The sequence below is a fragment of the Anser anser genome, assembly GCF_964211835.1.
Source record: "Anser anser genome assembly, chromosome: 11".
Classification (NCBI taxonomy): Eukaryota; Metazoa; Chordata; class Aves; order Anseriformes; family Anatidae; genus Anser; species Anser anser.
In genome coordinates this window covers 13,252,622-13,265,775 of record NC_139732.1, presented here as the reverse complement: position 1 = coordinate 13,265,775, position 13,154 = coordinate 13,252,622, and the positions used below count along the sequence as shown (strand labels likewise).

General features: G+C 39.5%; 1 protein-coding gene across 1 annotated transcript in view; it reads right to left on the bottom strand.

Moving 5' to 3' along the window:
• Positions 1 to 13,154, bottom strand: part of TDRD12 (tudor domain containing 12) — a 71,309-nt gene that overhangs the window by 12,079 nt on the left and 46,076 nt on the right. Inside the window, exon 38 of the mRNA XM_083794633.1 lies at positions 1,039 to 1,238. The gene's annotated coding sequence lies outside the window, so the exon portion shown is untranslated. The remainder of the gene's footprint in view (positions 1 to 1,038; positions 1,239 to 13,154) is intronic.

The window sequence follows — 13,154 nt, the reverse complement described above, 5'->3', positions numbered from 1 at the left end:
CCTTTTATTTCACATACTGAATATAAGTGGAGCACACTTTTTTTCATATATTGCCTTAGAACACAGGTATTTATCCAGCAGAAGCCTTGATTTAAGTCAACTCACTAAAACAAGTTACAGAATACTTTGGTTTCATTTGAAATCAGAAAAAAGGGGTTTTAAATAGGCTAGGTTAGAATTAAATTACCATGTGGAAGACTGAGAACTTGTTTGTTTATCAATACCAAATATATGCTGTCATAGAAAATAAGATCCATCTTTTTGTAATTAATAGACAACATTCCTTATCTTCTTAATTTCTCATTACAAATTAATTCCATAAAGATGATCAATGAAACAATGTTTTTACACCATGATAAAACAATCATTGAATCAGACACTAGTGCTGGAAAGTGTACACGGTAACATATATTATACTCCTGTCAAGGAAACAATTGATACCAACAGTGCTTCTGAAACTTATTTTTATTTTGTAAAGGAGCAGGAAAAACAGACAGATTATAAGTAAAGGGATAATAGACAGACAAGAACAGAGAAATAAATGCTTCTCACAAGGGTGCGGAGTATCAGCTTAAGAATGCAGGATCAGCAGATCTCAGGTATGGCAACCAGGAACTTCACGTGAAATGACCGTGCAAGACAGTATTACACCGTTTTATTTTAACTGCCAAGTATGACTACCGTCTGTTCCTTTTTCCTCTTAAAGTCATATTAAAACAAAACAAAAACATCGTGTGGTGGAAGATTAACGTTTGGGAGGTCTGACTAAGAAGTTCATGCTAACAAAAGAGACATTCCCTTTGGCCAAAAACTAGCAGTATCTCGTTTCTATCTCCCTCTTCTGAGCTATAATACTGGGTGTGCCACTCCTACAGGCCCCACCACAGTGTCAACTGCGACAGTTAACAAGATATTTAAGAAGTCCATCCCTCCCAGGAATGCTACTTGGCCTTATTAACATAGAAATGATTATCTGGAGTCTATTCTTCCTCAAGAATGCACACCTGACTTTGTTAAGGTTAGAATGATTTTCCTTACCTCCTTTTCTCTGAAACAATATGGAAGTCGAGTCTCTGCAGCCACTGGGAAGAAGGGGAGATATCGTACTTGCATTATTATGCACTTGGAGTACTGATATTCCCTGACACTGGCTACCTCCTGCTTCAAATGATTGATTCTTCTCCATGGTCATTAGCTTCATGTTGCAGTAGTCAACAAGAAGATAGGAAAGTGAGGAGCTACACAAGTCAGAAGCAAACAAGTCAAGTTAGGGTAAGATCTGAACATGAACCAATGAGAAATAACTGCTGGTATGTGTTCTTCCCTTTAAAACAGTATCAGATTCTTTTAACTGAGGATTAATTGTGGTCTGAAAATCAATCAAAGGTAAAAGGAAGCATACCACTTTCACAACAAGTGTGGGTCTATCTACATTTTGTCATCTTCACTGTTGTAATCATTTTGCATACATATATGTACAAGTATTCTGAACACTTTAATGCTTACTGATTCTCCTCCCCAGCAGTCATATGATTTTGATCATCTTGTAATTCCTACCAGAAGCACATTTTGAAGTGCTTTGATAAAATACCTTGCCACATAAACCCAATACAGGAGAAAGTATCTTTAAGGGCTTTGATGTAGTTGTACAGTGCATAAAACAACAGGACTCTGCTCCTACTTAGGGGTTGCTGCCACGCTGCTACTATACACATGGATTGGAGCCACAAAAGTTTTTAGTAGTAGGAATTCTGTTGTTCTTTTTCAGACTTTACATATAAAATTGTAGTTTTCAGAGTTGCTCCTACTAAGCCTGTGATCCTTATGAATGGAGATAATGACAACGGCCATAGATCATTTAATATTTAAACGCTCCTCAAATCCAAAGCTGCCACATTCCACTACACTGAGCTCTTTACAACAGGATAAGCTAAGAAAAAACGAGTATCTACTAAACTGAGTACTGGTATAAAAAACAAGAGCATGAAGAAGTATGCAAAATGGGCAAGGGTTATAATATAAAAGCAGTACTTGATTTCAATATGGTATCAATGTCTACCAATTTCAGTTTAGGTAGCAAGAGATGTTATACTTTTACATACAGAAAAAGTACTCACTGTGTAACAAAGTACCTTACACCTGCTGGCTGCTTCTTTTGCATTTATGTTTATCACATACCACCTCACAATTGGTAAAAATTCTTTGGCTAGCACCTGTAAAAGAACACACAACTAACCTGTACCAACAAAGCAGGAGGGCCACGTTCACCCTGATTCAGCGGAGTAGGTAGTTAAATGGAAAAAAAATAAAAAGGCGAAAAATTCAACAGCTTGATAATCTGTGCAAAATGTAAAGATATTACTTCTTACACTGTTAGACATGACTGCAGTTTGACCTCCAATTAACTACTAGGATCTCGTTATTTTACCTTTTCTCCACAGAGTGAAAGAGAACTCCCACTCCCACTTGTTTCTAATTCCCTAATAGTATGTAATACTAGCCATTGACCAGTTTGTTTCCACTCCTGCTACTATGCACAAAAATGTAATGGTGCTAAACCAAAAGAAAACAAAAAATCTGACATTTACTGTTCGTCCTCTTTGGAGGGAGCTTTGTGGAAATACAAAGTTCCAGATTTCTTCTCTAACTAACATGTGAAAACTACGGAAGAAACTGTTGTGGTTTAACCCGGCTGGCAGCTAAACACCACACAGCCGTTCGCTCACCCTCCCCCCTCCCTCTCTGGGATGGGGGAGAGAAACGGGAAAGTGAAGCCGGTGAGTTGAGATAAAGACAGTTTATTAAGACAGGAAAATAATAATAACAATAATAATAATAATAGTGATAATGGTAATAGTATTAACAATAATAATGTGTAAGAAAACAAGTGATGCACAATGCAATTGCTCACCACCCGCTGACTGATGCCCAGCCTATCCCCGAGCAGCCGGCCCCCCCACCCCGGCCAGCCACCCCTATATATTGTTTAGCATGACGTCAGATGGTATGGAATACCCCTTTGGCCAGTTTGGGTCAGCTGTCCTGGGTCTGTCCCCTCCCAGCTCCTGCTGCACCCCCAGCCTGCTCGCTGGCAGGACAGAGCGAGAAGCCGAAAAGTCCTTGGCTTGGTGTAAACACTGCTCTGCAACAATTAAAACATCAGCATGTTATCAGCGCTCTTCTCATCCTAATTCAAAACATAGCACCCTACCAGCTACTATGAGCTACTTAACTCTGTCCTAACTGGAACCAGGACAGATATCCACCCCTTATTCCATACCATTTATGTCATGCTCAGGTTACACTCTGCCCAATACATTCTAATTAATCACCATTTTCATCTATGATATATAGCAATCATGGTAGTGATGACATACATTATTATATAATAATTAACATACTACAATTCAACTCATGGGCTATTCTCACCCAGTATCAAATCCCCTTGAGGTACACACCGGACCTCCCCATTCTTTTGCATTACCCACCAAGTGCATCCAGGTCCCTGAGCAAAAGCAATTCCACGAATGGGTTTGCCTTTTCCTGAGGCAGGAGTAGCCCAGACTGTTTTACCCAGCATGTTTCTTACGTGCACTACAGGAACTTTATCCCCTTCTACAGTGCGTAACAGGTTTGACTGGGCAGGTCCAGCTCGGTTGGCAGATCCCCTGGTATTGACTAACCAGGTGGCCTTTGCCAAATGTGTATCCCAGTTTTTGAATGTCCCAGCACCCATTGCTTTCAGTGTAGTCTTCAACAGTCCATTGTATCGTTCAACTTTTCCAGAGGCTGGTGCATGATAGGGGATGTGATACACCCACTCAATACCATGTTCTTTGGCCCAAGTGTCTATAAGGTTGTTTCGGAAATGAGTCCCGTTGTCTGACTCAATTCTCTCTGGGGTGCCATGTCGCCATAGGACTTGCTTTTCAAGGCCCAGGATAGTGTTCCGGGCGGTGGCATGGGGCACAGGATATGTTTCCAGCCATCCGGTGGTTGCTTCCACCATTGTAAGTACGTGGCGCTTGCCGTTGCGGGTTTGAGGGAGTGTGATGTAATCAATCTGCCAGAGTCATGACACCTTTTTTTCAAGCATTCTGCCAGCTTTTTAGGATTTTGCAGTTGTTCAGGGGTGAATGTCCAAAACACTGGAGGTGACCACTGCTCTAGAAACCTGCCCATATCCTCCCACACTCCCTGCCACTCGCAACTATCCCGCCTCAAGACAGATCTCCGGATGAGATTCCTAAGTAGTTGTTTAACCCTCCACAAAATCTGAAGCGCATTCAGGAGACATAACAACAAGAGCAGGCTGGTCTGAGTATCCCAAGGATATTCAACATCTCGGAGAACCACCGTAACTAACTCGGGGGATAAGAGGGTGGTGGTGAAGGAGAAAGGGAGAGTGAACAGGTAGGGAAACATGTCTTCCCCTGTCCCCTTCACAGATTGGCTCCCTAACGAAAACAGGCAATAGGTGTAATTGCTAATAGTTTCCGAGATATGGGTTCCAAAGTATAGAGTCGACGTCAGTGCTGAGTACAAATACCAGGTTAAAGTCGTGACCAGATATCTCATCATTTCATAAGCCATTGCTACACCGCACAGTACCATAACAATCTTAAACCAGGGCCCGGAAAGGATAAACAGTGCAACAGGGAGCACATACAGAAAGTAACGCACCATAAAACTCAATTTGGAATACAGGTACAGCAGACCGGAGATTAAGGCAATCAACATCGTGACTAGCAACTATTAAGCAGGTCCAATACTTATACCAATTTTAGTTTAACACACTCTGGTCAGATTTGTCGATATCTCAACCCTTCGGGCCCCACGTTGGGCGCCAAAAAGACTGTTGTGGTTTAACCCGGCTGGCAGCTAAACACCACACAGCCGTTCGCTCACCCTCCCCCCTCCCTCTCTGGGATGGGGGAGAGAAACGGGAAAGTGAAGCCGGTGAGTTGAGATAAAGACAGTTTATTAAGACAGGAAAATAATAACAACAATAATAATAATAATAGTGATAATGGTAATAGTATTAACAATAATAATGTGTAAGAAAACAAGTGATGCACAATGCAATTGCTCACCACCCGCTGACCGATGCCCAGCCTATCCCCGAGCAGCCGGCCCCCCACCCCGGCCAGCCACCCCTATATATTGTTTAGCATGACGTCAGATGGTATGGAATACCCCTTTGGCCAGTTTGGGTCAGCTGTCCTGGGTCTGTCCCCTCCCAGCTCCTGCTGCACCCCCAGCCTGCTCGCTGGCAGGACAGAGCAAGAAGCTGAAAAGTCCTTGGCCTGGTGTAAACACTGCTCTGCAACAATTAAAACATCAGCATGTTATCAGCGCTCTTCTCATCCTAATCCAAAACATAGCACCCTACCAGCTACTATGAGCTACTTAACTCTGTCCTAACTGGAACCAGGACAGAAACAAAACTTGTAATCATTCTTCACTTTTCTGTTAACATCCAAGGATGGAAATAAATTACTTCAGTAACCTTTGAGCCAAGGCAAACTAAGTAATGGGATGAAGTTCATGACAGAAAACAGCATTGGGAAAAAGTATTGAAGGCAAAATCAAAAAACTGTAAAACAACTGCCTTTAAGTCAAAAACCCGAAGATGACAGAAGCCTTCTATCACACATTTATGTTGTACTTGTTTTCTAAATTTCAACTACTACCATGTACTTCACAGACACTATATGGATATTGTAAACCTTTGAAAACTGTACCTCCCACAGCAATCAAATAAACAAAGGTCTACTTTTACCTCTCCAGCTTGCATGATTTGCATAGAAATCACTTTGTACATACCAAAGCATATGCTGTGAATCCTACTCAATATTCACAGACATGAATTAACAAACAAAACAAAACAAAAAACAAAAAAGCACACCATTCAAGATGTTTTCTATCAGCAACAAGGAAGCAACCACTAAAGATTTTCATGATTCAAACTGTTACGTCTTATAAAGCCTTTTCAGTAGAATACATTTGTTCCAAATTCCCTCCTTTGCTAGGTATTGTTTTCAACACAACAGAAAATTTAGAATCACTGAAAAATTCACTTAGAAAGAAAATTTAAGGTAAATCTTTCTTGCTTCAGTTTAAGTGCAAGACCTCTAGTCCTATCCAACATAGACATGGAGAAAAGATTATTCCCTTCCTCTCTCTAAGATTCTATTAACCATCCATCCAAAGCAAAATAATTTCATACGTGCTTTGCAGTTTGCATTCCTGTTCTGATCACACGTACCACACAGCTGCCTTTGTCACAACAGCACAATGACGACCATTTCTGCTGAAATATGGAAGTTCTTTTCTCCAGTCACTGCACTGAATTCCCTCAAGAACTGCTGCTAACCCGCTGTTCCCATCCCTGAGCTGTGCAGTTGACTACTCTTGCCTACACGTTGCACCTTGTCACAGTCCTCCTAGTCTTATTTGCTTTTAAAGATCATTTTCCAAGCTTTCAAAATGATTTTGAATTCTCACTTTGCATTACAACATCCTCCCTATTTTGTACTGTTCACTAATCTGTATATTCATAGTATTTTCTGTCAGCTGCAACATAAACATGACCAGTGAACAGAACAGACCCAGGAAAAACTCCTGCAAGGAGAAAACATTTCCAAGCCTGACAGCAAGTCACTAATTCTTTCTTCCTTTTTCCAATTAATTTTCATCTACTCTGTTACATACTTTTAAAATGCATTTTTTAGTCCTTGCCACCCCAGTCTGTTGGTGAAAATATGAAGGCAGTCTCACCAATAAAAGCCCTTCTAAAATTGATATTCTTCCCTATCCATTTGGCTTATTATTTTGAGAAATAAAACCAGATTTAGTCTGACTAGTAAATTCATACTCACTGCAACAAATTCCTTCATACTCCAGCGCCATAGCTGTTACTGCTCAACACTATAGTAATAGAAAGAAACAAACAGAATAATCTTTCCTATTTGCATAAGCACCACAGCTTTATGCATCCTTAAAGTGCTGAAATGAAGAATTAGCTATCCTGATCTAAGTAAATCATCACCTTGTAATCAGAAACAAGTTCCAAACACACTCAAGTGTGAATGTGTTGGAACTTTGCATAATCGAGTAAACGAGTTTGGTTAGTACATGAGTATTAAAGGAAACTGTGCCTAAAAAAACAAACAAAAAAAACCACAGGACTTTGTGATGTTTTAAAATCATGTTTCTCGGCCTTGTTTCGTAGTTACTCAAATAAACACATACTCTTCTAAATAAATTGTTTGACCATTTTATTCCCATGCCAATTTACCTTTTTTTGCTACCCACCTGACATTAGCAACTCACTATCTTAACTCAGCCAGTGCTGAATGAGTATATTGATTTTAAGTACACTGCTTCCTTTTACAATATCCTCCTGTTTGTAAACTGAACAATGAAGTTTCTGCTACTGCTACAACTTCCTTTCACAAAACAAAATATAAAAAGGGAAAGTGCTTCAATTCTTATCATGAAACTGAGAAAATTCGGAATTTGTAAAAATGCCGTCACATTAAAGTTTAATTTCTCCATTTATAGACCGCATTCTGTTTGTAACAAGGCGTTATTTTCCCTAGGAAGTATTTGGATCAAATAATCTGATTAAAAATTGAAATGCAAACGCCACCACCACCTTTCCAAAAACAAACAAACAAAAACACTGGAGAGGTTGAAGTAAACCAAAGCAATTCAGATGCATTTTCCAAATACTGTTAAAATATACTGGCATTACTACTTTGTTTTCAGAGCAGAGTATCATGTACTCGGAGCCTCAGTTATTGTACAGATATCAGAGAGATTCTGCTGCTCATACACATTAAGATAAGCATGCCCTATAGTATCCTGGGGACCACGGGTCATTCATTTTCTAATTTATAGCTTATGAGGAAGCTTCTGGTAAGAAAAGTATTATCTATAGATGTTGATATCAGGTACTCTGAAATGCTTATCATTAACTCAAGGTAAAACAGAAGACATGCAGATATTTCAGTGTGTTTTTTTGCAATGATTACCAGAAAGTGAGCTATAAATTGTATACAATATCAAGTAATTCCTTCCTGGAATAACCGGACATACGCTGATTCGGAAGTCATTTAAACCCAGCTGCTTATCTTTTCCCTTCCTATGTTCTTAAGCCATGAAGATGTTGCATCTTTCTAGCTAGAACACTGCTTTTCAATAGCTCAGAAAAGAGAACCTCCTAAAATTCTTCACCATGAAAAACTCATGCCACTATATGGACAAACTGAATCAACTGTTCTACGAGTTTTTCCTCTGCAATTACAAATCCCTGGCTGGATAGGCACAGATCTGCCATTTAGAATACCTCAGCACTCATCCCACTCTGCAAACCTAATGGAAACAAATGTGATAAAAAATTCTACAGTGTCCATCAGCTTGAGTAAAAAAGAGCAGACGTACTTTGAGGACTTCTTTACCTTTAAAAATGTGGTTTCTCAGTAAGTGACATCTCCCAATTTTTTTAGCTCAGATTTTTTTCCTGTGCTAAATTAATTTCAACATATTTACACACAATCTGAAGATCTCATATCACAGTACTTAAAAGTTTCTTTACATATCAAGTATTTGGTTTTGATAAATTTAAAATTAAACTCAGATTTATATATCAGAAATGTCAGAAATCAAACTTGTCTCCTAAACACAACATACAGCATTACTTACTTATTGGTAGTGGTTGTTGGATATATCCTGAAATTCAGGATATATTCCTGATATATCAGGATATTCCTTAGAGCAGGTGCCTGCTGCTCTAAGGAACCTGCTTTGGCAGGGGGGTTGGACCCGATGATCTTTCGAGGTCCCTTCCAACCCCTTCAATTCTGTGATTCACCACAAGGACGTGAAATGATTATTATTTGAAAGAACAGTAAACACTTATTTTGAAATTAATAATTATGATGCCAAGAAAAAACATCTACATACTGAGATTATTAAAATCCTTCAAATTTATCTAAATAGCTATACTTGTTATGTAAGCTTATTGAATCAGCAAAAACTTCAGTTATATCTTTACTTTATTGTAGTATCTTTTGAGCAGCCTATCTGCTCTAAAAGATGTTGTTAACATCCTAACATGATCTGTATTTGCATTTCACAACAGAGCCGAAAATCTTTAACAAACATATTGCCTAATTCTCTAGTATATTAGAAGAGTGAAGTCTCCACGTGCCTGGTGACAGGATGAGGGGGAATGGGCTAAAGTTGCGCCAGGGGAGGTTTAGGTTGGATATTAGGAAGAACTTCTTTACTGAAAGGGTTGTTAGGCATTGGAATAGGCTGCCCAGGGAAGTGGTTGAGTCACCATCCCTGGAGGTCTTTAAAAGACGTTTAGATTTAGAGCTTAGTGATACGGTTTAGTGGAGGACTTGTTAGTGTTAGGTCAGAGGTTGGACTCGGTGATCTTGGAGGTCTCTTCCAACCTAGATGATTCTGTGATTCTGATTCTAGTCCCATAACTCACTGTGATATAAGATACCAGGAGAAAAATTAAGTAAACAAAATAGGATCTTGGAAACAAAATAATGTGTCTTTTGCATGGTTTTACGATGTAGGTTTGAGAGACTTGCATTTGTTCTGTGTCAAGCATCTCACACCATCACAATGACAGCAGAAAAATGGTGTTTACCTACCAAGGACAAAGTATCAGAAAGAGCCTTCCCTACAGCAGTAGGAGCACATGGCTGAGCATACTCAGAGTAAGATCCATTAAAAACCATGGTTTATAGGTACTCAGACCTATAGGGTGAAATTCAAGAACATAAGCAATAGACTGCCTGACAAAATACACCATCTCTTAATGCGTATTTATCTCTCAGTGCAGAACTGCACATCAGGAACACGCAAGCAGACTGAAGAACTCAAACAGCTCTAAAAATGCTATGTCACATAGAAACAGTCTAAAATTAATCCATAATCCAACTAAACAATAATTTAGAAGACAAATATTGGAAAGGCTTAGAGTGTCTGAAAAGCATCGTTTCACATATAAAAGTCGATGTGGGTAACTACCTCTAGAAGGAAGTGCCTCCTTACCAAATGCTTACTGCGGATAAACTATTAGTCTTTCATTTTCATTCTTAATTATTCCTTAACAGTCAACAAGAAACTGAATGAACATTTTTTTCTCTATGGTACTATTGGCTGACATCTGATCAGCATTTAAATCCGGACATATAAAAGTTTACTTGTACCTCCATTATTTAAAATTACTCAAAAGTTTGGAAATGCTCCAGAATTAAGTTAGCTCACTTGCCTCCATATACTTTTCAGGCTCAAAACTTGTACGGCACTCCATATAATCATACGCAACAGTATGCATCACACAATAATTAGTGCTAACAACTAAATTTTTAGATTGCCCTAATTAAAACAAAAAGCAGGTATTTGTGAATGAGCTGCTCTGTAGATCACAGTTAACATTATCTCTGCTTAGTACAGGCATACTTCATCACTGTTCCATAAATACTGAACATTTTGTGTGTTTTACTTAATTCTCTTCGAATTAACTTTAATTAATTTATTAGAATAGGAATTACATGCATATAGAAGAATATTTAGAGTAAATGATGCATGCTGCACCTCTTCGCACACTGACCACAAGTATGGCTACAACAGCCTTCACACTAAGGAGAGGAAGAATTCACTGAGGAATAAGTTTAATTTACAGCTTCTTGGAACACAGGAAGAAGATTAACTTGCTTGTTTTAAAATGTGTTAGCTTATTTTTAAATCTCTTGGAAGAACTATTAGCTTGATCTAGATGACGGGTTTTATACAGTCTTCTAGCAAGAGTAAACAATCACTAAGCTCACTGAGAACATAAGGCTCCTTGCACAGGATTGCAAGTAAATTCTTTACTCTTACAAGCCACTCTTTTAGCATGAAGAGATCACCTACTTATCATTCTATGGTCATCAGTCTAACTTCATTTTCTCACAAAAAAAAAAAAGGCAATTCTCCAGATGTTTCTGTACTAAATAGACTGATACATGCTATCTCAAGAGTCCTGTGATTTTTCATTGTCACAGGAAACAAAACAAGCCAAAAAAAAAAACCAAAAATATACAGATATAACACAGCTTTTTCTTCTTTCCTTTACCACATGGAATCAAGGTCAGTCTGCAGGGAGGATCCAAACAACTGAAAAAGCCTTGCAGAACTCTGTCCTTGTTTCAGCTAGGATAGAGTTAATTTTCCTCCTAGTAGCTGGTATGGTGCTGTGTTTTGGATTTGGGATGAAATTAACAGTGATAACACGCTGATGTTTCAATTGCTGCAGAGCAGTGCTTACACTAAGTCAAAGACAATTAAGCTTCTCACACCACCCTCCTCGTGGGGAGGCTGGGGGTGCATACGGAGCTGGGACAGGACAGAGCCAGGACGGCTGACTCAAAGTGAGCAAAGGGATGCTCCATAACGCATGATGTCCACCTGAAAAATTACATGGGGTGGTGGCTGGGGTGGGGATGACTGCTGCTTGGGGACAGCCTGGGCATCAGTCAGTGGGTGGTGAGCAATTGCATTGTGCATTGCTTGCTTTGTACATATTATTACTATTACTATTACCATTATTATTCCTCTTCCTTTTCTATCCTATTAGACTGTCTTTATCAGAACCCACAAGCTTTTACTTTTTTATCCAATTCTCTCCCCCGTCCTGCTGGGACAGGGAAGAAAATGGCTGTGTGGTGCTGAGCTGCCTACCAGGTTAAATCACAACAACTTCTTTCCTCACTATTCAGTTAATTCAGTTAATTCCAACCCCTAAGGAAATATTTTAAATACAGTTAACGGCTCAAAGACACCCTGTTAACAAAAATTGGTATGGGGCAGTTAAATTCTGATCTAACACATTCATGAAGTGCCTTGCAATGTTTTCTGCAAGAACATAAGACGCCAGAAAATAGCGTCACACCCTACTGTAATAATTTCTCATTTCATCCAAAGCTAAGTGGCATTTAGTAACCCCTCCCTTCCTGAAAGAACACCAGTGGAATCCAGCCTGAATCTTAGACCTGAAAAGCAGACCAAGATGAGGTTTTGTTTTCCTCAAACAGAAAAAGAAGAGGAGGCATCTTCGTATTAGGGAACTCGCTAATTCTGACCTGGCTCTGAAACACAGATAAAAGTTTGAATGCTCTGAAAAACCTAGTTTGATCCTGTCAGACTCAGTTTTCTTCAGAGGATGTCAAAACACCTTTAGAATATCCTTGAAAAAAGACTCCTTGGTTTTTCATGTTCTTCTGGACAGAATGACACACCCAGCATTTACAAGTTTATGAAATCTCTTGTACTTACTGTGCTTATGTACATAATAAAAAAGGCTTTATATTAATCAAAAATATGTTGAGGCAGATCTATCGTTAGCAAACCTAAAGACCTTTCCAACAAGCCTTATTTTTTCTCTACTTTTTTGTCATAGGGGTCAAACCAAATATACTGCTAACAAGAACTAGAAAAGGGAAAGGGAAAAAGACACTGGTATTTCAAATATATATATACACTATGGGCATTAGGAGCTATGTACTCATCTAATCTTTCCCTTGATGTGGGGGTTTAAGAACCAATGGGCAGCTAAGCTCCACCACGCTGCTCTCACTCCCCCTCCTCAACAGAACAATGAAGGACAAAATATGATGAAAAAGAAAGCTCGTGGGTTGAGATAAGGAACAGGTCAATGAAGGGGGGAAAAAAAGCAAAGGCTGCGCAGAAGCAAAAGGAGGAATAAAAATTATTCTCCAGTTCCATCAGCAAGCTATGTTCAGCTACTTCTTAGGAAGCAGGGCTTCAATGCACATAGCAATTTCTTGGGAAGGCAGATGCTTTCCTGACAACCTAACAGGAGTTCACCCCCCACCCCCCAGTCCCCCACCGCTTTTATTGCTCAGCAGAACCTCATACACTATGGAATATTCCTTTGGTCAGTTTAGGTCAGCTGTCTCGGCTGTGTCCTCTCCCCATCTCTTGCCCATGCCCAGCCTAATGGCCTTCCCAGAGACAGGAATTGGAGGGACAGCCTTGATGCTGTGCCAGCACTGCTCAGCAGCAGCAGCCAGAACACGGGTGTGATAGCAGAGGTGTTCTAGCTGCAAGCGCAAAGCACAGAG